Source organism: Nerophis ophidion, linkage group LG02 (assembly GCF_033978795.1).
Source record: "Nerophis ophidion isolate RoL-2023_Sa linkage group LG02, RoL_Noph_v1.0, whole genome shotgun sequence".
Classification (NCBI taxonomy): Eukaryota; Metazoa; Chordata; class Actinopteri; order Syngnathiformes; family Syngnathidae; genus Nerophis; species Nerophis ophidion.
In genome coordinates, this window is record NC_084612.1 from 49095781 (window position 1) to 49122365 (window position 26585).

At 41.6% G+C, this 26585-nt stretch overlaps 1 protein-coding gene across 1 annotated transcript in view; it reads right to left on the minus strand.

Annotated features, from left to right (window-relative positions):
• The window catches only part of phc2b (polyhomeotic homolog 2b (Drosophila)), a 104078-nt gene extending 77804 nt beyond the window's left edge, over positions 1-26274 (minus strand). The window contains exon 1 of the mRNA XM_061885681.1: positions 26130-26274. The gene's annotated coding sequence lies outside the window, so the exon portion shown is untranslated. The remainder of the gene's footprint in view (positions 1-26129) is intronic.
• Positions 26275-26585: the final 311 nt, after the last annotated feature.

Sequence of the window (26585 nt, forward strand, 5' to 3'; positions counted from 1 at the left end):
TATGAATACTTGCCAGGACCAGAGTCTAAATTTTGTATAACCCTAATGATGATTGATTTTGATACTTGGCGCCATGTTAAGAGTATAATTTCTCCTATATAAGCAAAAAGTGTAATTAAGCTACTCAGTGGCCTAGTGGTTAGAGTGTCCACCCTGAAATCGGTAACTCGTGAGTTCAAACCCCGTCCGAGTCATACCAAAGACTATAAAAAATTGGGACCCATTACCTCCCTCAGCATCAAGTGTTGGAGTTGGGGGTTAAACCACCAAAAATGATTCCCAGCCACGGACAATGTTTCTGCTCACTGCTCCCCTCACCTCCCAGGGGGTGATCAAGGGTCAGTCCTGAGATTGGTAGGTCGTGAGTTCAAACCCGGGCCGAGTCATCCCAAAGACTACAAAAAATGGGACCCATTACCTCCCTGCTTGGCACTCAGCATCAAGGGTTGAAATTATGGGTTGAATGACCAAGAATGAATCCAGGGCGCGGCCACCGCTGCTGCTTACTACACTACTCACCTCCCAGGGGGTAGGTCTTGAGTTCAAACCCTGGCCGAAAAATCCCAACGACTATGAAAAAAAATGGGACCCAATACCCTGCTTGGTTGGAATTGGGGGTTGAATCACCGAAAATGATACCCGGTGCGGCCACCGCTGCCGCTCCCTGCTCCCCTCACCTCACCTCCCAGGGGTGATCAAGGGTGATGGGTCAAATGCAGAGAATAATTTCGCCACACCTAGTGTGTGTGAGACAATCACTGGTACTTTACTTTTACCTTTATTAACTACTTTTCAAAAGTAATTTTCAGAACACTGGTTGTTGTTTATTCTTTACTAATTAATATCCATTCTTCCATCCATCCATTTTTTACCGCTTGTCCTTTTTCTTATAAATGATATTTAAAGGTGACTTTTACTCGTACAATAAATAATCACATTTTCAAATTACTGAATAATCGTGCTAATACCATAAATTCCGGACTATAAGCAGATTTTTCCCTACGCTATAAACCCACGGTGTGGCTAATTTGTTCATTTTTCGTCCAAATACTTTTCATAAAACACATGCAACTAAATTGAAATGGTATGTTATTGTTGGTGCTACGGCGCCCAACCATTCATTCACCCAGCAGGTGCTGCTGGGTGAATGAATGGCTGCAAGATTTTCTGCTGTTTGGAGCTTTAAACAGGAGGTAAAGGTGCCGTCCATAGCGTTTTTACTCGTATGGATTCTTCATCCATCACTCCAAGCAACTAAGTTTTACAATATAACTAAAACAATCAATACTTACTAAATCGTCCCACGTGTGATGTCTGTAGGAGTGTTTTCATGCAAAGCTTAAGTGCTATCATGATGTAATGAAGCTATTGTCATTAGCATTTGCTATTATGCTAACATGTTTATGAGTGTCCGTGTTTTTATTGTTTCAGTTTCACAAATTTCTCCGTTGATTCACCAAAACATCACCGTGGCGTTATTTGGTCTGTTTAGCTGATTGAAGAGCTAGTTTCCGCAGTTAATGGGTCAATGACGATGACTTCTGTTTTGCTTGATCAGCCGTTATACTGCCGTGTTACAGACACCATTTGGAAACATTTAAGGTACACTATATTGCCAAAAGTAGTTGGCCACCCATTCAAATGATCAGAATCAGGTGCCCTAATCACTTGGTCTGGCCACAGGTGTATAAAATCAAGCACTTAGACATGGAGACTGTTTCTACAAACATTTTGTGAAAGAATGGGTCGCTCTCAGTAGCTCAGTGATTTCCAGCGTGGAACTGTCATAGGAAGCCACCTGTGCAACAAATCAGTCGTGAAATTCCCTGGTTCCTAAATATTCCAAACTCAACTGTCGGCTTTATTATAAGAAAATGGAAGTGTTTGGGAACATCAGCAACTCAGCCACAAAGTGGTAGGCAACGTAAACTGACAGAAAGGGTTCAGCGGAGGAATTATGGTGTGGGATTGTTTTTCAGGAGTTGGGCTTTGCCCCTTAGTTCAAGTGTCCAAAATATTTTGGACAATTCCATGCTCCGGACCTTCTGGTAACAGTTTGGAGCAGGCCCCTTCCTCTTCCAACATGAATGTGCACGAGTGCACAAACCAAGGTTCATAAAGAATGAATGACAGAGTCTGGTGTGGATGAACTTGACTTGCCTGCACACAGTCCTGACCTGAACCCGATAGAACACATTTGGGATGAATTAGAACGGACACTCAGAGCCAGGCCTTCTCGACCAACATCTCACCAATGCACGTTTGGAAGAATGGTGGAAAATTCCTATAAACACACTCCGCAACCTTCAGGACAGCCTTCCCAGAAAAGTTGAAGCTGTAATAGCTGTAAAAGGTGGACCTACATAATATTGAACCCTATGGGTTAGGAATGGGACAGCACGTCAAGTGAGTCAAGGCAGGTGGCCAAATACTTTTGGCAATATAGTGTAATGTGGTATTTACACATTCCTGTGTAAATACCACATTTCACAACGTATATATACATGGCTTACAGTCCGGAGCGGTTAATATATGGAAACGTATTTGTTTTCTTTTAAAAATGTAGTAGGTGCGGCTCAATATCAATTTAAAATAATGGTGAATATTTTTTTTGCCATTATCGTCCAGCCCTACGGTCAAGTCCAACCCCAGCAGGCGGGACTTTTTTTTTGTTAAGGAGTGCATTGTGTACGAATAACAATAATGTGTGATCACGACGCCGAGTGAGCTGCCCTACAATAATTGAGACATGACTTTGTGATGGACCTTCCATTACACAGTTGAGTGGACCAGCACAAAGACCCTCTGGCTCGTTTCCAGGAGCCAATCCGGCCTAAGTCAGTCAATAGCGATGCTAAACACTTGACTGCTCAGCTTTTAAAATGCCACAACCCTCTGGCCTGTAGACAAGTGCAGAGTACGGTATATACTGTACCTCCAAAAGTGGCAGCCTCAGACAGCAGGAGCCTGACAAATGCTTCTGATCTATAAATACTAAAGAGAAGTAGTTCTGGCAAAGCTCGCAAATGAGGTGCACGGGAGGAGAGTCTCTGATGGATCAGTCTCACAGGCTTCTTTCACACCACCGGAAGAAATAAACCAGGTCAAGTACGAAGACAAGGAGGAGCAACTAAGTCGAAAATCGGCTTCACTCTTTTGGACTGAAATAACCAACAGTTGTGTTGGTAGTTAGCAACTAAACTACCGTATTTTCCAGACCATAGGGCGCGCCCAATTATAAGGCGCACTGCCGATGAGCAGGTTTATTTAGGCCTATTTTCATTCAAAAGGTGCACCGGGTTAGGGCCGGGCGATATATCGATATACTCGATATATCGCGGGTTTTTCTCTGTGCGATATAGAAAGAGACTATATCGTGATATTCAAGTATACGTTCTCACGCAGTTGCTTTTAACTGCTGGCATTACACTACAGGCTCTTCCCACTCCTTCTTATGTCTCCTTCTCACAGACAGCCAGCGCACCTTCTTACATACGTCACATACTGTCACGTCATACGTCACATACGTATACGCCCTTGCGGAGCAGAGAGGTAGCAGCATGGTTAACGTTAGCTGTGATGCTAGCGGAGCCGTGCGAGTGGTAATATGAGAGAAAGAAGGTGAAAATCTGGTAACAAATGAAGGAAGAATTAATTCCCAATAAAAACAGCAGGGGATACATCGTCTGGCGGTGGTTTGGCTTCAAGCTGGAATATGTCAAACAGACAACCGTAATTTGTCAAGTGTGGGGCAAAAGTGTTGCAACAAAATGTAGCATTACTTCTAATATGTAGCATCGTTAGAAAAATCACCTGTTAGACAATGAAGAGTGCTTACTCGACATGTCAACATCAAAACAAACAGAAAGTGTAAGATTGTCAGAGACATAAAATAAAAATGAGCTGCATAATAGGAAATCAAATAGTGTATGTCCTTCGCTATGTGGGGACGTTATCGCCTTCTGTTGACTATTTCTTTTCAAAGGGTGTTGATCTGGAAATGGTTGCTTGGGCATTTTGCGGGTGTGACACCGAACGGAGATGTTGACAAGCAGAGTTTCAAGCACTCTTATTCTCTAGTGGGTAACTTTTCAAATGATGCTATAAATTAGCAATGGTGCTACTTATTGTAGCAATGCCTTAGCCGCATACTTGACATATTACGGTTCTCTGTTCAACATCTTCCCGCTTGAAGCCAAACCACCGCCAGACGATGGACCCCTGCTCTTTTTCTTGGGAATTAATTATTCCTTCATTTGTTACCAGATTCGCACCTTCTTTCTCTCGTATTACCACTCACACCGCTCCACTAGCACCACAGCTAACTTTACCGTGCCGCTATCTCTCTGCTCCACGAGGGCGTGTGACGTTGCACACGCGACAGTATGTGACATATGTAAGAAGGTATGCTTGTTTTATGTCTCTGTGAGAAGGAGAGACAACAAAGAGTGAGAAGAGCCTGTAGTGTAATGCCCACAGCTAAAAGCAACGGCGATGACCAAGAAGAACGCGGAGTTGGAATATAATTACAACACTTTATGTACATATTTATATACATATTTATATAATATTTACATATTTATATAATATGTAAGTACAAGCTCCATTCACAGACAAAGTCCCATTGCTTTTATGAGCGGTTGAGCGAGTCAAAGCCGCAAAAAAAAAAAAATTATTATTTATTTTTTATTTTATTTTTATTTATTTTTTATTATTTGTGGTGGCCGTAATTCTTTCGTGGCAGGCCGCAACAAATAAATGAATGTGTGGGAAACTCTGGTATTGTGACCTTGATCCGGGCTCTCATGATGTTGATTGGTGGTCCGAAGAAGGGCAACCACCACACACATTTTTCGCGTTCACAAAATGCAGAGGCACACCACCAGCAGAAATCATTAAAACATTTGGATATGAATTTAAAACATAACTAAGAATGCAGCACTATAGCTCTTGTCTCAAAGTAGGTGTACTGTCACCACCTGTCACATCCCACCGTGACCTATTTTGAGTTTGTTACTGTATTCCTGTGTGTAGTGTTTTAGTTCTTGTCTTGCACTCATATTTTTGTGGCATTTTCTCTTTTTTTGGTATTTTCCTGTCGCAGTTTCATGTCTTCCTTTTGAGCGATATTTCCCCACATCTACTTTGTTTTAGCAATCAATAATAGTTCAGTTGTTTTTATCCTTCTTTGTGGGGACGTTGTTGATTGTCATGTCATGTTTGGATGTACATTGTAGACGCCGTCTATGCTCCACAGTAAGTCTTTGCTGTCGTCCAGCATTCGGTTTTTGTTTACTTTGTAGCCATTTCAGTTTTAGTTTCGTTCTGCATAGCCTTCCCTAAGCTTCAATGCCTTTTCTAAGGGGCACTCACCTTTTGTTTATTTTTTATTTAAGCATTAGACACCTGTTTACCTGCATGCTGCCTCTTGCTGTTCCCGACATCTACAAAGCAATTAGCTACCTGGTCAAAATGTGGCATTGATGACGTTTTACAGATCATCTTCAAGGTACTTCCTGACAGTCACTTCAGAATGCGCCGTTTAGTGGGCGGTTTTATTTACGTGGCTCACCCTCGACAGCGTCTTCTCCCCGTCATCTTTGTTGTAGCGGTGTGGCGTGCCAGGACGGGAGTGGAAGAAGTGTCAAAAGATGGAGCTATCTATTTTAATGACATTCAGACTTTACTTCAATTAATAATGGAGCAGCATTTCCTCATCCGTGGCTCACTAGTGCACTAGTGAAAAAACGTCCGACCAGAACTCTAATAACTCAAGTTCCTTGAGTGACTAATGTAAACTCACTACACCAGTATGTTTTAGCGCTTTCATGGTGAGTTTACTGACAGATATAAGTAAGAACTTTACACTACTTTATATTAGTGGCCTTGTAGTTAGAGTGTCCGCCCTGAGATTGGTAGGTTGTGAGTTTAAACCCCGGCCGAGTCATACCAAATACTATACAAATGGGACCCTGCTTGGCACTCAGTATCGAGGGTCGGAATTGGGACTCATATCACCAAAAATCATTACCGGGCACGGCCACCGCTGCTGCCCACTGCTCCCCTCACCTCTCAGGGGTTGAACAAGGGGATGGGTCAAATGCAGAGGACAGATTTCACCAAACCTTGTGTGTGTGTGACAATCATTGGTAGTTAAACTTTTACTGTGTGACGCTATCTACTGGTCACAATTATTTCACCAAATAACTTTCATGTCGCTAAGCACAAGCAGAATTATTTCGTACATTAGGCACACTGTCAAGTTTTGAGAAAATTAAAGAATTTTAAGTGTGGCTTGTAGTCCGGAAAATATGGTACAGTTTCTGGTAAAGTACCAGTAGAGTGGAAAAACAAGTTGCCTCTACATTGAAACTATGATGCTAAATGGGTTGTACTTGAACAGCGCTTGTCTACCCTTTTTCAGCCTTTTTTGAGCCGAGCCATATTCTTTTTGTTTGAAAAATCCGGAGGAACACCACAAGCAGAAAATATTAAAAAAAATGAAACTCAGCAGCCGACCAACCAACCACGCATCACTATTAGAGATGTCCGATAATATCGAACTGCCGATATTATCGGCCGATAAATGCTTTAAAATGCAATATCGGAAATTATCGGTATCTGTTTTGAAAAAGTAAAATGTATGACTTTTTATAACGCCGCTGTACTGAGTGGTACACGGACATAGGGAGAAGTACAGAGCGCCAATAAACCTTAAAGCCACTGCCTTTGCATGCCGGCCTAATCACATAATGTCTACGGCTTTTCACACACAAGTGAATGCGAGGCATAATTGGTCAACAGCCATACAGGTCACACTGAGGGTGTATGGTGTGTGGTCATTAAATATGTATTCTGATACATGTTCTTCACAGAAAATGAGCCAAAGTCAGTGAGTCTCAGTTTGAAAAATTAATTAGTTGTAGAATTTTTATTTTAATAAAAAATGAAAACGGGTCCCACAGACCCAAACACCGCACAAGGGTTAATGCATCCAGTGTGGCATCACAACAAAATTAGGCAAAATAATGTATTAATTCCACGACTGTATATATCGGTATCGGTAAGTAAGAGTTCGAGAATATCAGAATATCAGATGTCGGCAAAAAAAACATTATCGGACATCTCAAATCACTCTTGTCTCAGAGTACTCTCACGACTTGTCACATTAAGCCATGATTTATTTGGAGTTGTTTGGGGTCTTCCCTTGTGGGGTGTTTCAGTTTTTGTAATGCGCTCCCGTTTTGGTGGATTTTCCTGTTTTATTAGTATTTTCCTGTAGCAGTTTCATGTCTTCCTTGAGCGCTACATTCCCCGCATGTCATGTTATGTACGGATGTGCTTTGTGGACGTTGTCTCTGCTGTAAGTCTTTGCTGTCGTCCAGCATTCTGTTTGTCTTTACTCTGTAGCCAGTTGAATTTTACTTTCATTTTGCATAGCTATCCCTATGTTTCAATGCCTTTTGTCTATTTTTGGTTTAAGCGTTAAATACCTTTTTACCTGCATGCTGCCTGCCCCTGGCGTCGGCGTATTGTGATCAAAACAAACCATGTTCCCGACATCTACAAAGCATTGCTGCCAACTACTGATATAGAAGAGTACAACATGGTTACTCTGCCGAGCTCTCGACAGCACACAAAGGCACAATATTTACAGATTATGATTACTGGTTTGCCAAAAATATTTTTAACCCAATTAGTGTAAAATTACATAATCTCCCACGGCATACTGGACTGTATCTCACGACACAAGTGTGTTGAAAAAAACTGTCTTAAGGTACTCAAAGCACTTTCACATATTCATTCACACACTCATTCAAACACTAATGGCGGGAGCTGCCTATGCAAGGCCCTAACCACGACCCATCAGGAGTAAGGGCAAACGATACCACAACCAGGACCACGGATGGAAGAAGCTGGGGATCGAGCCAGGAACCCTTGCGTTGCCGGCACGGGTCGCTGTACCAACCGAGCCAAATCATAGTAGATATTTGATTTATGACACCAAAAGACTTCCAAAGTTTGCAGATAAATAGATACGATCAAAATAGTATCAATCTCACAGACACTCCCCAGCCTTTTTGAGAGATAATGAGGAAGTGTTGTGATCCGTGACGTAGAGGAGGAACCACAGATCCCTTCCCCATCAACAACAATGCGAATCAAGCCGACTTTGTGAGAGGCAACAATAATTTCTTTGGCACAAATGATGATCCAAAACCTTATATTTTTTAGCCCAAATACAAAGAGGACAAGCATTAAGTTTTTGAAGCTGAGTGATGGAAGTGGTTTTATTGTGACACTATAGCATTAGCGGCATTGCTAGGTGCTAAACATGAAGTTAATCTCTTAAGGCCCAACCTGTTTGTTTACATGCTTTTTTTTATTTATCTTTGCTATTTGGCCTTATTGGACCCTAATTAGAACAAAAACTAAGAATCATCTTTTGATATGATGTACTTAGTTCATAAGTATACAAACGTGTACTTCATGTTTAGTGACATGCTAATTCTTATTTTTTACACATTTTTCGCCTCAAATTCCATTGTATGTTATACTCCACATAAGCGGCCATAAGACCCCAATTCAGTAGTGTATGCAATTTTGGAAATAAACGCTAAAAGGTGCTGTCCACGCATGATGTTTTTCAGTACCACTGATAGTCACACACACACTAGGTGTGGTGAAATTACCCTCTGCATTTGACCCATCCCCTTGCTCCACCACCTGGGAGGTGAGGGGAGCAGTGAGCAGCAGCGGTGGCCAAGCTCGGGAATCATTTTGGTGATTTAAACCCCAATTCCAACCCATAAACGTATAAACTAACCATAATAAACCATAATAAAACAAACAGTGTAATATTTGTTTGGATGAAGAATCAATCACAATCCGGAAAAAGGGTAAAAAAAAGTTCCCGCAACAAGTGTCTTTTTGTGTCTATTGCGCCATCTTGGGGGATGTGAAAGTGGACCAGCCTGTCGGTCTATGGCCACATTTGTCTAATAGCTGTTGAGAGATGCCTGAATTACAATCCAGAACGTACTTTTAGCAAGTCTGAGACCAAGCAGTGTGTCAACAATAGCAGTGTAAGCTTGCATTAGCTCACTGCTGGCAATGTGGCACTAAAATAGTCCGTCTGCGTTAGCGCTTGTAATAAGAATATCGCTCATATTGGGTTCATTTTCAGATCACGAGTCTTGTGTAACTTTCTGGATGTTTTTAGAGAGTATAATGAGAGGACACTCCGTCTGTTGTGGCTTGTGCAGCCCTTAGAGATACTGGTGATTTAGGGCTATATAAGTAAACATTTATTGATTGATTGATCTGTTGACTTAAATGTTAAATATTTATTTACCATTTAGAATGCATAAAAAAGCCAATGATATGTGTTCTTGTCTTACATAAGGATTGTGAATGATAAACAGCACATCTCTTTACAATACTTATGTATTTCCAGTTTGACTGACCCAATAATATGGTTAAAATGCAGAAGCGTTACTACTGTGATCTCAAACTCCGAAAATAGCCAAAAGTGTTTGGAGCGGGATATTCAAAATGTGTGGCATTTTGTGACGTTTAGACGGTATTTTGACATACTTTGTAGATTGTAAACACAATTGGAAATGGTTTAATGGATACAATGAAACATATAAAGTCACCTTGTTTTGACACTTTACTTTAAAATGTGAGTGTAATGTTAGTGCTTTAGATCACATACCTAAGCGATCATTTGTGTCTTCCTGTCTTACTCCTTTGGACACAATTAAAAACATGAAAAAACATATTTTTGTGTAAATAACTCATTTTACAACATATATATATGTGGCTTATAGTCCGGTGCGGCTAATATACCGAACAATAATTAAGTGGGTGGGGCTAATTTATTCATTTGTTTGAGTCTGTCCTGTCCAACCACTAGGACAATTCATATTGTTGGTGTAAATAATCATATCTGCTGTACACATTTACTTTAGAAAATATAAATGACGAGCTGGTCTTTGGCTCACGTTACAACCCTGTAATAGAATAGAGTTTTTATTGTCATTATTGCAATGAACAGGTTCAAAGATCAACGAAATTGGAGCAGCTCCTCCTAAGGTGCATATACAATATGGTAGTATAAATAGTAAAAAAAAAAAAAAAGATAGAGATGACAGATGTATCTATGTATATGTATATGTATCCACACAGATGCATATCTGCATGCATATGAATACATATACACACATACATAAAACATTATTGCACATAGTAGTCCGAAAAAATAGAAAAACATTTAAACATTACACATGAGGACATGATGGACATATTGTGCTCACTCAGTGCCTGTGCTCGCTTTTAGCACCCTGTAGCGTCTGCCTGAGGGTAGCAGTTCCAGGTGGCTGTGCCCGGGGTGGAATGGGTCTTTCAGGATGCTCTGTGCTTTCCTGAGACAGCGGGAGCTGTACAGGTCAGCCAGGGGGGGAGGGGGCATCCGATTAACTTCTGGGCGGACTTTATGACTCTCTGGAGCGGCGTTCTCTCTGCGGCCGTGCAGCTGCTGAACCACACGCATATGCAGTAGGTCAGGATGCTCTCAATGGAGCACCGGTAGAAGGACACCAGCAGTTCCTGTGAGAGGTGGTTGTTCCTGAGTATTCTCAGGAAGTGCAGTCTCTGGTGTGCCTTCTTGATGGTAGCCGTGGTGTTGGTGCTCCAGGATAGGTCGTCGGCCAGGTGGACTCCCAGGGAGCGGAAGTCGGAGACCCTCTCCACACAGTCACAACTGATGATCAGGGGCAGGATGTCCCTGAAGTCTATGACCAGCTCCTTGGTCTTGGAGGTGTTCAGGGCCAGGTTGTTGACTTTGCACCAATCCGACAGCTTCTCCACCTCATCCCGATATGCAGCCTCGTCTCCCTCCGAGATGAGCCCCACTACGGTGGTGTCATCCGCAAATTTGATGATGGAGTTGCTGGAGTGGGCAGGTGTGCAGTCGTATGTGTAGATGGAGTAGAGAAGGGGGCTCAGCACGCAGCCTTGTGGAGAGCCAGTACTGAGGTGCAGGCTTGATGACATGTGGCGACCCAACTGCACCCTCTGGGGGCGGTTGGATAAGAAGTCCTTAATCCACATGCAGATGGAGTTCGAGAGACCCAGGTCTGACAGTTTGGACACCAGTCTATCAGGAATAATGGTGTTAAATGCCGAGCTATAATCCACAAAAAGCAGCCGCACGTAGCTCCCCCCGTCTCCAGGTGACCCAGGGAGGAGTGTAGGGCTGTGGCGATGGCGTCCTCTGTGGACCTGTTGGCTCTGTAGGCAAACTGGTGTGGGTCGAGCTCGGGAGGGAGGACTGAGGTGATATGGGTCCGTACCAGCTTCTCGAAGCACTTCATAGCTATAGGTGTAAGTGCAACTGGACGGTAGTCATTCAGACATCTGACAGAGTTCTTCTTCGGCACCGGGATTATTGTGGAGGTCTTCAGGCATGATGGGATGACGGCCTGGGAGAAGGACTGGGTGAAGATCTTCATAAATACTCCGGCCAGCTGGTCTGCACAGTCTTTTAGTACCTGTCCCGGGACTCCATCTGGGCCCGTAGCCTTCCTTGGGTTCACTGCCTTCAGCGTGCGTCTCACCTCATGCTCCTCCAGTATAAGGATGCAGCTGCTGTGGGTGTTGGGTGGGAGTGTTGTGACGGCTGCAGGTGTTTTTCTCTCAAATCGGGCGAAGAAGCTGTTTAACTCCCCCGCTCGAGAGGCGTCGCCGTCAGCCGAAGGGTTACTGGGTCTGAAGTTGGTCATGTCTTTTATTCCTTTCCATACCTCCTTGGTGTTGTTGCTCTGCAGGTGAGCTTCCATTTTCCTCCTGTGTTCGGCTTTTGCCTCTCTGATGCCTCTCTTCAGATTGGCTCTGGCAGCACTGTAGAGTGCCAGGTCCTGCGCTTTGAAGGCACTGTCTCTCTCTTTGAGTAAGCCCTGGACTGTTTTTGTCATCCAGGGCTTCCTGTTGGGGTAGACTCGGATGCGCTTGTCCACTGTGACAGTGTCTATGCAGTGTTTGATGTACCCCAGGACTGCTTCTGTGTACTGCTCCAAGTCTGGGTTTTCAAAAACTGACCAGTCTGTTGTATCAAAGCAGTCCTGCAGCTGTTCCATGGCTCCCTCCGGCCATGTTTTGACCGTTTTGGTTGTGATAGGAGCACTTTTTCTTATTGTAAGAGATTGAGTCACCAATAAGAGCTCTGAAAGTTTTAGACAAAAAAACCTAGAATTTACCATTGTCTAAATTGTTTACTTCGCTTCAATAATCCTATGAAATGTTTGTTTGGTATACAAATATTTTCATGGGCTGGCCCCTCCCACACTTAATAAGCACATTAGACAAAGATCATTACTATTCGTGCCCCTCGGGACCACATCTATCATCTACAATCATTGGTACTTTAACTTTTAACTTTAAGACCTAAACAATTGGTCTTACGCGTTATTTTTAACTTATAGGTAGAGATCAACACACCGCAAATTCTAATTTATAGGCTGCAACTTTTATTCCTACGCTTTGAATCCTCTGGCTTGTAAAACGGTGCAGATGATAATGGATTTTTTTCTTCGCTGCAAATAGTTTTCCTGAAACACATGTAGAAACATCAAAGAGGTGTGTTATCGTTGGTGCTATGTCGCCATCTTTTGGACAACTTTGCTCAATGCAGGTGCTGCTGAGTAAATATCTACTACAGTGTTTCCTGCTGTTTGGAGCTTTGAACCAGAAGTACAAGTGCCGTTCTGTCTTCTAGTCATCCATAGTGTTTCAACTCGCATGGATTGTTCACCTATCACTCCAAGCAAAGTTTGTAAGTTTTACAATATAACTAAAACCATTCTTACGTACTAAATTATCCCATGTGTGAGTGTTTTCTTGCATATTTGCACGTTGTCGCAATGTAATGAAGTTAGTGCGTCTTATTAACTTAATACAATAGCATTTTTTTGTATTTTTTCAGTTTGACAAATTCCTCAGTAAATTCACCAAAACGTCACAATGGAGTTATTGAGTTGGTTTAGCTGATTGGAGAGCGAGCTTGCGGGTCCATGGCGATGACTTCTGTTTTGTTTGATCAGCCGTTTTACTGCTGTGTTACAGACACTGTTTGGAAACAATTAAGGTACGTAAATAAACATTTACAAAATATTTGTGTATATACCTAATTTCACAACATATATATATGTGGCTTATAGTCCGGTGCGGCTTATATACGGAAAAGTAATTAAGTGGGTGGGGCTTGTATTTCAAAGCGCTCTACAGTCCTGAAAATACAGTAACTTTGTTTTCCAATCGAAATTTTGAGCACATCACTGCAAGTGTGCTCCCAGGTGATGCAGAATGAGTCGATAATGCCAGCAAAGAATGTCAAAACAATACCTAAACGGTGAACATTTACCCATGAAACTACAGAAAAGCTGCATATGGTGTAGACGCTAGAAGGAAATGCTGTAGAAGTTCGCTCTCTAAAGTAAATGCTGTCTATTATAATTACATTTAGGGATAGATATGCTTCCCTTTGGAAGTGATTCAGTACCAGTACTCAAGGATACTAATTTGCTGTACTTTTGGGTTTGTTAATTAATATTGATTGTTTTTGATGATAAAATGCAATATTCAAAAATGAGCTGATTATGATAACTGCGGTCCAGTTGTTACACATACATTACCATTTTTGATTATCATTTAAGTAAGACTTTGAATTCCAATCACAGTTTCAAGTCCAAGATGGCAGTAATGTATAGTTTATCAATCAATCAATCAATGTTTACTTATATAGCCCTAAATCAACTTTGCTCAATGCAGGTGCTGCTGAGTAAATGTCTACTACAGTGTTTCCTGCTGTTTGGAGCTTTGAACCAGAAGTACAAGTGCCGTTCTGTCTTCTAGTCATCCATAGTGTTTCAACTCGCATGGATTGTTCACCTATCACTCCAAGCAAAGTTTGTAAGTTTTACAATATAACTAAAACCATTCTTACGTACTAAATTATCCCATGTGTGAGTGTTTTCTTGCATATTTGCACGTTGTCGCAATGTAATGAAGTTAGTGCGTCTTATTCACTTAATACAATAGCTTTTTTTTGTATTGTTTCAGTTTGACAAATTCCTCAGTAAATTCACCAAAACGTCACAATGGAGTTGAGTTGGTTTAGCTGATTGGAGAGCGAGCTTGCGGGTCCATGGCGATGACTTCTGTTTTGTTTGATCAGCCGTTTTACTGCTGTGTTACAGACACTGTTTGGAAACAATTAAGGTACGTAAATAAACATTTACAAAATATTTAACGTGGACCCCAACTTAAACAAGTTGAAAAACTTATTCGGGTGTTACCATTTAGTGGTCATTTGTACAGAATATGTACTTTACTGTGCAATCTACTAATAAAAGTATCAATCAATCAATGCAAAGTATGCAGCAGAAGGTAGCAAAAAGGTAGCAACACTGTTAATTTGTTCTTTAATTTAAAAAGTCACCCGTGAGAGAATAAAAAGTATTTAATGAATACAGTTTAGGTCAATTGACTTAGATGTGATTTCCCTCTCTGCATGAAAGTTTAAAAGTAGCATATATGAATGCAGTATGAAGAAGAATGTTTTAATGTAGACACATAGAATCATCATACTGCTGTGATTATATGCATCAAGTGTTCATTTAAGGCCAAGGCAAAATATCGTAATATATATCGTATATCGCAATATGGCATAAAAATATCGCGATACTAATAAAAGCCAATATCGCCCAGCCCTAATGTCACGTCAAGTATGTACGTTACATCATGCATGTATGTCACACCCCGCATATATGTCACATCAGGTATGTATGTCAAATTGATGTCACATCACGCATGTATGTCACAAGCTTATGATGTGTTTTTTGTTGCGCCCTTAAAAGTGTTAATATTGTAAGTTCTGTACTTATTACGCACCAGCTGTTTGATTCATAGGTTTCATTTACAAATTTAAAAGGTGTTAAAAATCAAATTGTTAAAATCGCTAATGCTAATCAGTAGCATGTCAATAGCAAAGTCAATGTAAGTTAGCACCCAGCTAGCACTTCTTTGTAAAAGTATTTGGCCACCCATCCAAATGATGAAAATCAGGTGTCCTAATCAAAGGTGTATAAAATCAAGCACTTGGGCATGGAGACTGTTTCTACAAACATTTGTGAAATAATGGGCCGCTCATTTCCAGCGTGGAACTGTCATAGGATGCCACCTGTGTAATAAGTCTAGTCGTGAAATTTCCTCGCGACGAAATAAGTACACTTTTTCCACATCGCGCATGTATGTCACATCGTGCATGTATGTCGCATTGCGCATGTATGTCGCATCGCGCATGTATGTCGCATCGCGCCTGTATGTCACATCGCGCATGTATGTCACATCGTGTAGGTCTGTCACATCGTGTAGGTCTGTCACATCATACATGTATGTCACATCATGCATGTATGTCACATCACGGATGTAAGTCACATCACGCATGTATGTCACATCACGCATGTATGTCACAGCACACATGTATGTCACATGTATGTATGTCACATCTCGCATGTGTGTCACATCACGTGTGTATGTCACATCGCGCATGTATGTAACATCGCGCATGTATGTCACATTGTGCAGGTATGTCACATTGTGTAGGTATGTCGTATCATGTATGTATGTCACATCACGCATGTATGTCACAGCGCACATGTATGTCACATCATGTATGTATGTCACATCTCGCATGTGTGTCACATCATGTATGTATGTCACATTGCGCATGTATGTCACATCACACATGTATGTCACATCACACATGCATGTCACATCACGCATGTATGTCACATCACGCATGTATGTCACATTGTGTAAGTATGTCACATCATGTATGTATGTCACATCACGCATGTATGTCACATAATGTATGTATCTCACATCACGCATGAATGTCACATAATGTATGTATCTTGCATCACGCATGTTTATCACATCAAGTATATATGTCACAGCACACATGTATGTCACATCATGTATGTATGTCACATCACGCATGTGTGTCACATCATGTATGTATGTCACATCACGCATGTATGTCACATCACGTGCGTATGTCACATCACGCATTTATGTCACATCACGCATGTATGTCAAGCACATATGTATGTCACATCAGGTATGTATGTTACACCGCACATCCATGTCACATCAAGCATGTATGTCATATCAGTTATGTATGTTACATCATGCATGTATGTCACACCGCGCATGTAAGTCACATCAAGCATGTATGTCACATCACGCTGGTATGTCACACCCCGCTTATGTCACATCACGCATGTATGTCATATCAAGCATGTATGTCATATCACACTTGTATGTCACATCACGCATGTATGTCACATCACGCTTGTATGTCACATCACGCTTGTATGTCACATCACGTATGTATGTCACATCACACATGTATGTCACATCACGCATGTACAAACCCCGTTTCCATATGAGTTGGGAAATTGTGTTTTATGTAAACATAAACGGAATACATCCATCCATCCATTTTCTACCGCTTATTCCCTTTCGGGGTCGCGGGGGGCGCTGGCGCCTATCTCAGCTACAATTGGGCGGAAGGCGGGGTACACCCTGGACAAGTCGCCACCTCATCGCAGGGCCAACACAGATAGACAGACAACATTCACACTCACATTCACACACTAGGGCCAATTTTTTAGTGTTGCCAATCAACCTATCCCCAGGTGCATGTCTTTGGAAGTGGGAGGAAGCCGGAGTACCCGGAGGGAAACCACACATTCATGGGGAGAACATGCAAACTCCACACAGAAAGATCCCGAGCCTGGATTTGAACCCAGGACTGCAGGACCTTCGTATTGTGAGGCAGACGCACTAACCCCTCTCCCACCGTGAATACAATGATTCGCAAATCATTTTCAACCCATATTCAATTGAATATTCTACAAATACAACATATTTCAAGTTAAAACTGATAAACATTTTATTTTTTTTGCAAATAATCATTAACTTTAGATTTTGATGCCAGCAACACGTGACAAAGAGGTTGGGAAAGGTGGCAATAAATACTGATAAAGTTGAGGAATGCTCATCAAACACTTATTTGGAACATCCCACAGGTGTGCAGGCTAATTGGGAACAGGTGGTTGCCATGATTGGGTATAAAAGCAGCTTCCATGAAATGCTCAGTCATTCACAAACAATGATGGGGTGAGGGTCACCAATTTGTAGGCAAATTGTCGAACAGTTTTAGAACAACATTTCTCAACGAGCTATTGCAAGGAATTTAGGGATTTTACCATCTACCATCTACGGTCCGTAAAATCATCAAAAGGGTCAGAGAATCTGGAGAAATCAGTGCACGTAAGCGTTGATATTATGGACCTTTGATCCCTCAGGTGGTACTGCTTCAAAAACAGTGTGTAAAGGATACCACCACATGGGCTCAGGAACATTTCATAAAACCACTGTCAGTAACTACAGTTGGTCGCTACATCTGTAAGTGCAAGCTAAAACTTTATTATGCAAAGCGAAAGCCATTTATCAACAACACCCAGGAACGCCACCGGCTTCGCTGAGTCCGAGCTCATCTAAGATGGACTGATGCAAAGTGGTAAAGTGTTCTGTGGTCTGACAAGTCTACACTTCAAATTATATTTGGAAACTGTGGATGTGGTGTCCTCCGGAACAAAGAGGAAAATAACCATCCGGATTGTTATAGGCGCAAAGTTCAAAAGCCAGCATCTGTGATAGTATGGGGGTGTATTAGTGCCCAAGGCATGGGTAACTCACCCATCTGTGAAGGCACCATTATTGCTGAATGGTCCATACAGGTTTCGGAGCAACATATGTTGTCATCCAAGCAACGTTATCATGGACGTCCCTACTTATTTCAACAAAACAATGCCAAACCATGTGTTACAACAGCGTGGCTTCGTAAAAAAAAAAAAAGATTGCGGGTACTTTCCTGCAGTCCAGACATGTCTCCCATCAAAAATGTGTGGTGCAATATGAAGCGTAAAATACGACAGCGGAAACCCTGGACTGTTGACCGACTAGAGCTGTACATAAAACAAGAATGGGAAAGAATTCCACTTTCAAAGCTTCAACAATTAGTTTCCTCAGTTCCCAAACGTTTATTGAGTGTTGTTAAAAGAAAATGTGAAGTAAGACAGTGGTGAACATACCCTTTCCCAACTACTTTGGCACTTGTTGCAGCCATGAAATTCAAAGTAAATTATTATTTGCAAAAAAAAATAAAGTTTATGAGTTTGAACATCAAATATCTTGTCTTTGTAGTGCATTCAATTGACTATGGGATGAAAAGGATTTGCAAATCTTTGTATTCTGTTTATATTTACATCTAACACAATTTCCAAACTCATATGGAAACGGGGTTTGTATGTCACATTGATGTCACGTAGGGCTGGGCGATATATACGATATATCGCAGGTTTGTCTCTGTGCGATATAGAAAATGACTATATCGTAATATTCGATTATATGTTCTCACACCGTTGCTGTAAGCTGCATGCATTACATTACTGGCGTGTTTCACTCCTTCTCGTCTGTCCTTCTCACAGAGACGTAAAATAAGCCCGCCTTCTTACATACGTCACATACTGTCGCGCATGTAGAGTCACACGCTCTCGCCAAGAGCTAACGTTAGCATGGCTAACGTTAGCTGAGGCAGGTCGAGTTGATTTTAGCCGCAGGCTTTACACAACAGGCGTTTCTCTCTCACTCTTCGTCTCTCATTCTGACAGATACGGATAACAAGCCCGCCTTCTTACATACGTCACATACTCTCGTGAGTCTAGCGTCATAGCTCTCGCCGATCAGAGAGAGAGAGATGGTGCGAAACTTATCACAAATGGAGGAGGAACAATAAATGCCCAACATAAAGAGCAGGGGGTCCATCATCTGGCGGTGGTTTGGCTCTAAGTGGGAAGATATTCAGCAGACAACAGCAATATGCTGTTCAATGTATATACTATGATGATTAACCTGTGTGATGACTGTATTATGCTGATAGTATATATTTGTACCATGAATTGATTAACGTGGACCCCAACTTAAACAAGTTGAAAAACTTATTCGGGTGTTACCATTTAGTGGTCATTTGTACAGAATATGTACTCTACTGTGCAATCTACTAATAAAAGTATCAATCAATCAATGCAAAGTATGCAGCAGAAGGTAGCAAAAAGGTAGCAACACTGTTAATTTGTTCTTTAATTTAAAAAGTCACCCGTGAGAGAATAAAAAGTATTTAATGAATACAGTTTAGGTCAATTGACTTAGATGTGATTTCCCTCTCTGCATGAAAGTTTAAAAGTAGCATATATGAATGCAGTATGAAGAAGAATGTTTTAATGTAGACACATAGAATCATCATACTGCTGTGATTATATGCATCAAGTGTTCATTTAAGGCCAAGGCAAAATATCGTAATATATATCGTATATCGCAATATGGCATAAAAATATCGCGATACTAATAAAAGCCAATATCGCCCAGCCCTAATGTCACGTCAAGTATGTACGTTACATCATGCATGTATGTCACACCCCGCATATATGTCACATCAGGTATGTATGTCAAATTGATGTCACATCACGCATGTATGTCACATTACATATGTATGTCACATCATGCATGTATTTCACGCCCTGCATGAATCTCACATCACCCATGTATGTCACATCACTCATGTATGTCACATCATGCATGTATGGCACATTTCGCATGTATGTCACATCATGCATGTATGTCACATCTCGAATGTATGTCACATCATGCATGTATGTCACATCTCGCATTTATGTCACATTGTGTATGTATGTCACATCACGAATGTACGTCAAATGGTGTATGTATGTCACAACGTGCATGTATGTCACATCACGCATGTATGTCACATCAGGTATGTATGTCACATTGATGTCACATCAAGCATGTATGTCACATTACGCATGTATGTCACATCATGTGTTGGGACTAACGCGTTACAAAGTACTGTAATGCCATTATTTTCGGCGGAAACAGTTGATTGATTAATTGAAACTTTTATTAGTATATTGCACAGTACAGTACATATTCCGTACAATTGACCGATAAATGGTAACACCCGAATAAGTTTTTCAACTTGTTTAAGTCGGGGTCCACGTAAATCAATTCATGGCAACAAGTAGTCCAACGCGTTATTTTTTATATTCAGTAACTCAGTTACTGTTACTAGATAATGAGTTACTACGTTATTTTTTATATAGTATCGGCTGGAAAGTGAGAAGACCGAAGTGTATTTTATTGGAGAGTTGCAGTGTCTTCCTTTTGATTCTTCCTGTAACACAAGCCGGAGAAGAGAGAGGCGCGCTGCGCGCTGTGTGTGTGTTGAGTGTGTGTGTGAGGCGGGGGGCGTGTCTGTGTTTACTAACAAGACATCATTGCGGAGCCGAAGCAGAGTTTCTTAACATGGAGATATTCTCACTACTCTTTTTTTGTCAAGCACAAAGAAAAGAGCATTTTAGTTAGATGTAAGTTGTGTCATGGATCAAAGATCCTATCTACTGCCCAAAACAGCAATTCAAATCTGCTGAAACAGCTACAAAAGCAACATGCTTCGACAAAGCTAGTAAAGAGAAACAATTCACCTAAGGATTTTAACAGAGGGACTGTTAGCCAGGACAACATTGATAGAGCCATTAAAGTTAAAGTTAAAGTATCAATGATTGTCACACACACACACGGTGTGGTGAAATTTGGCCTCTGCATTTGACCCATCCCCTTGATCACCCCCTGGGAGGTGAGGGGAGCAGTGGGCAGCAGCGGTGCCACGCCTGGGAATCATTTATTGTGATTTAACCCCAATTCCAACCCTTGATGCTGAGTGCCAAGCAGGGAGGCACTGGGTCCCATTTTTTCATAGTCTTTGGTATGACTCGGCCGGGGTTTGAACTCACAACCTACCGATCTCAAGGCCGACACTCTAACCACTAGGCCACTGAGTAGTATTGATAGAGCCATTGCAGCGTATGTGGTAGAAGACATGCAGGCTATTTCTACAGTGGGGTCCCCCGCTTTCAGGCAGCTAATTAGCCTGATAGCGGGCGTCAAACAGCAAATGGCACAAAAACATTTCCCAAGTTCCTGGACACAGTGGACAGTGAGTGCATAAACATGGAAAGCAAGCTAAAGACCATCCAACCTCTGCCTCTGCTCATCATTCAGCACTGAAGATACACACACTGTCAATAATCTTATATACGCTTTCATTTTAGACTTGTCTAAATGTATAGACTATAAAGTTCACAAACATAAAGAGGGATTCTAGTGGGCCCTAAACTAAAATTGGGGATATGTGTAGAGTATTCTGTGCTTCACAGAAGACATGATTTTATTTCACAATTCCTTGAGAGAAAAAAAGGCCTGGTTAGGTGTGTGTATTGCAGTAGGTGTGCTGTATATAGTGACATGACATATAATCATGTCATGTGTGCCTTCCTTTGGTGAAGCCAGCTTAACAGCTATGTTGTGACATGTTGTTATTATGCGGTTTGTTACTTATGTATGTTCTGTTGCAACTATTTCAAATCATTTTGTCAATTTCTTCTGACCCGAAAAAAATGGCTTCTTTGAATCATATCTTTGTCTTTGTGTGTTGTACATAGACCACATGACTAAACAGAGTTCAGAGATGCAAATGCATGTCAAGTTGATCCACAGATTGTTTTTTTCTCCAGTGCAATAACAGTACTGCAATGAAGACTAAAAGGGCATTAACGAGAGCCTTGAAAAAAAAAGAAGTAACTAAATAGTTACTTTTCAAAGTAAAGCATTACTTTTCGGTGTAAGTAACTGAGTTAGTAACAAAGTTACTTTTGAAATAAAGTTACTAGTAACAGTAACTAATTACTGATTTTCAGTAGCTAACCCAACACTGATGTCACATCATGTTTGTATGTCACATCACGCATGTATGTCACACCCCGCATGTATGTCACATTACGCATGTACAGTAGGGCAAAAAAGTATTTAGTCAGCCACCGATTGTGCAAGTTCCCCCACTTAAAATGATGACAGAGGTCTGTAATTTTCATCATAGGTACACTTCAACTGTGAGAGACAGAACGTGAAAAAAAATCCAGGAATTCACATTGTAGGAAATTTAAGAATTTAATTGTAAATTATGGTGGAAAATGAGTATTTGGTCACGTCAAACAATGAAGATCTCTGGCTCTCACAGACCTATAACTTCTTTAAGAAGCTCTTCTGTCCTCCACTCGTTACCTGTATTAATGGCACTTGTTTGAACTCGTTATCTGTATAAAATACACCTGTCCACAGCCTCAAACAGTCAGACTCCAAACTCCACAATGGCCAAGACCAAAGAGCTGTCAAAGGACACCAGGAAAAGAACTGTAGACTTCCACCCGACTGGGATGAGTGAATCTACAATAGCAATGCAGCTGTGTGAAAAAAATCAACTGTGGGAGCAATTATCAGAAAATGGAAGACATACAAGACCACGGATAATCTCCCTCGATCTGGGGCTCCATGCAAGATCTCATTCTGTGGGGTCAAAATGATCATGAGAATGGTGAGCAAAAATCCCAGAACCACACATGGGGACCTGGTGAATGACCTGCAAAGAGCTGGGACCAAAGTAACAATGGTTACCATTAGTAACACACTACACCAACAGGGAATCAAATCCTGCAGTACCAGACGTCTCCCCCTGCTTAAGCCAGTGCATGTCCAGGCCTGTCTGAAGTTTGCAAGAGAGCACATGGGAGAATGTCATGTGGTCAGATGAAACCAAAATAGAACGTTTTGGTATTAAATCAACTCGTGGTGTTTGGAGGTAGAATAATACTGAGTTGCATCCCAAGGACACCATACCTACTGTGAGGCATGGGGGTGGAAATATCATGCTTTGGGGCTGTTTTTCTGCTAAGGGGACAGGACGATTGATCCGTGTTAAGGAAAGAATGAATGGGGCCATGTATCGTGAGATTTTGAGCCAAAACCTCCGTCCATCAGGGACAGCTTTGAATGGTTGACCAAATACTTATTTTCAACCATAATTTACAAATAAATTCTTTAAAATTCCTAAAATGTGAATTCCTGGATTTTTTTTCACATTCTGTCTCTGACATTTGAAGTGTACCAATGATGAAAATTACAGTCCTCTGTCATCATTTTAAATGGGAGAACTTGCACAATCGGTGGCTGACTAAATACTTTTTTGCCCCACTGTATGTCACATCATGCATGTGTCACATCATGTATGTATGTCACATCACACATGTATGTCACATCACACATGTGTGTCACATCATGTATGTATGTAGGTCACATCATGCATCTATGTCACTTTAGGCATGTATGTCACATCACCCATGTATGTCACATTGTGTATGTATGTCACATCACAAATGTATGTCACATTACACATGTGTTACATCACACATGTATGTCACATTGTGTATGTCACATCACATATGTATGTTACATCACACATGTGTTACATCACACATGTATGTCACATTATGTATGTCACATCACGTATGTATGTTACATCACGCATGTATGTCACATCACGCATGTAAGTCACATCATGCTAGAAAGTCACATCAAGCATGTATGTCACATCGATGTCACATCGGGTACGTTTGTCACATCGCGCATGTATGTCACATCTTGCACATCAATGTCACATCAGGTATGTATGTCACACCCCGCATGTATGTCACATCAGGTATGTATGTCACATTGATGTCACATCACGCATGTTTGTCACGTCAATTACACGTATGTATGTCATATCACGTATGTATGTCACAACACGCATGTATGTCACGTCACGCATGTATGTCACATCATGTATGTATGTCACATTATGCATGTATGTCACATGTATGTCATATCACGCATGTATGTCACATCACATATGTGTGTCACATCTTGTATGTATGTCACATCAAGCATGTATGTCACATCACGCATGTATGTCACATCACGTATGTATGTCACATCGGTGTCACATCAGGTATGTTTGTCACATCGCGCATGTATGTCACATCACGCATGTAAGTCACATCACGCATGTAAGTCACATCATCATCATTGGGGACGTGGTGGCGCAGTGGGAGAGTGGCCGTGCGCAACCCGAGGGTCCCTGGTTCAAATCCCACCTAGTACCAATCTCGTCACGTCCGTTGTGTCCTGAGCAAGACACTTCACCCCTGCTCCTGAATTGTGCTGGTTAGCGCCTTGCATGGTAGCTCCCTCCATCAGTGTGTGAATGTGTGTGTGAATGGGTAAATGTGGAAGTAGTGTCAAAGCGCTTTGAGTACCTTGAAGGTAGAAAAGCGCTATACAAGTACAACCCATTTATTTATTTATTTATCACGCTAATAGGTCACATCAAGCATGTATGTCACATCGAGGTCACATCAAGCATGTATGTCACATCGAGGTCACATCAAGCATGTATGTCACATCGATGTTGTCATGATCCGTAGTCTGGATCATGTTTAGTTTAGTTATTTTCTGTTAGTTTGGACTCCTTTTGTTGTTTGTGTACCTTTTTGTGAGTCAGTTTGGTCACCATGGCAACATATTAATTTCACCTGCTGCGGGTTCCAGACGCACACCTGTTTTTGTTAATTACTTCCTTATTTAAGCCTGCCTTGTCCCGTCAGTCGGTCTTGGTCCCTTGTTTGCGGTATGCAACTGTTTCGTTGGTAATTACTAGATTTCTTGTTACCTGATCCTGTGCTAGTGTTAGCATTAGCTTCTGTGCTTTCGCCACGCGTTTCTTTTCGTCTGTTTTTGTACCTGTGTTTTGTTATTAAATCATTCTTACCTTTTAGTTGTTGTCCGGAGTGTCTATGTTTGCGTTGGAGGAACGATCCCGCATTAAAATGCGACCCGCACGTATGTTTGTCACATCGCACATGTATGTCACATCTTGCACATCAATGTCACATCAGGTATGCATGTCACACCCCGTATGTATGTCACATCAGGTATGTATGTCACACCCCGCATGTATGTCACATCACGCATGTTTGTCACATCAGTCACACATATGTATGTCTTATCACGTATGTATGTCACACCACGCATGTATGTCACATCATGTATATATGTCACATCTAGCATGTATGTCACATTATGCATGTATGTCACATTATGCATGTATGTCACATGTATGTCATATCACGCATGTATGTCACATTATATATGTATGTCACATCAAGCATGTATGTCACATTAATGTCACATCAGGTATGTATGTCACATCGGATATGTATGTCACATTGATGTCACATGACGCATGTTTGTCACATCAGGTATGTATGTCATATCGAGTATACATGTCACATTGATGTCCCATCAGTTACGCGTATGTATGTCATATCATGTATGTATGTCACACCACGCATGTATGTCACATCAAACATGTATGTCACATCACGCATGTCACATTATGCATGTATGTGACATGTATGTCATATCCCGCATGTATGTCACATCACGTATGTATGTAACATCATGTACGTATGTTACATCACGCATGTATGTCACATCACGTATGTATGTCACATCATGTATGTAAGTCACATCAGATATGTTTGTCACATCGCCCATATATGTCACATCAATGTCACATCGGGCATGTATGTCACATTGATGTCAGATGACGCATGTTTGTCACATCAGGTATGTATGTCATATCACGCATGTGTGTCATATCACGTATGTATGTCACATGACTTTGTGTGTAAAGTACAAAGTGCAACACACTGTCCTGTCAACAAGCTGGACGGGCTGGTCCATTTTAAAGGAAGTGCTCATGTAGTCGTTGTCATTGCAGGCTAACTAATCACGTTAGCATTGCTTTAATCACGCAATGACGTCATGACTTCCGTGGGTCGTGACACACGGGAGCACGTGCACAGGAACCTTCAGGAGTCCAGACCACATCAACAACATGCAGCCAGTCACGCATGTTAGCTAGCAAGCCAGCACACAAAACAAACAAGCAAGCAGCCCCAAAAGGCAAACTATGCTTCTCCACGTACCGCCGTCGTGAACCCTCCGTCCGTGTGTCGCGTCCTGACGTCGTCCTGCAAGCTTATTCCACTCGTGGACGCTCGGCGGAGTCCTGCAGCTCCGACGTGACGCGCCAGCAATGGCAGACAAACTAGCAACTTTTTTTTTACCGTTTGCATTCCAAACTGGTAACGTGACACGCAAGTGACCAATGGGAAGCGAGGACGCGGCGCAGGAAGTCCCGCCCCTGCACAGGCTCCGCCCCTTGCCTCCTGTCTGCCCTTGTCTCCTCTTACAGGCATGTCAAGTCCACAGCGCCGTTTACGTCTCCATAGCAACCACAGTTAACCCTTTAAACGCTGCCAAAGCCTCACAAAAGCCTCTCAAATGTCACTTATTGTAACTTCTACTAATGAACTAATAATAAATCTTTACAATTGACTTTATTTAGTTTAAACCAGGGGTGTCAAACTCAAACACAGAGT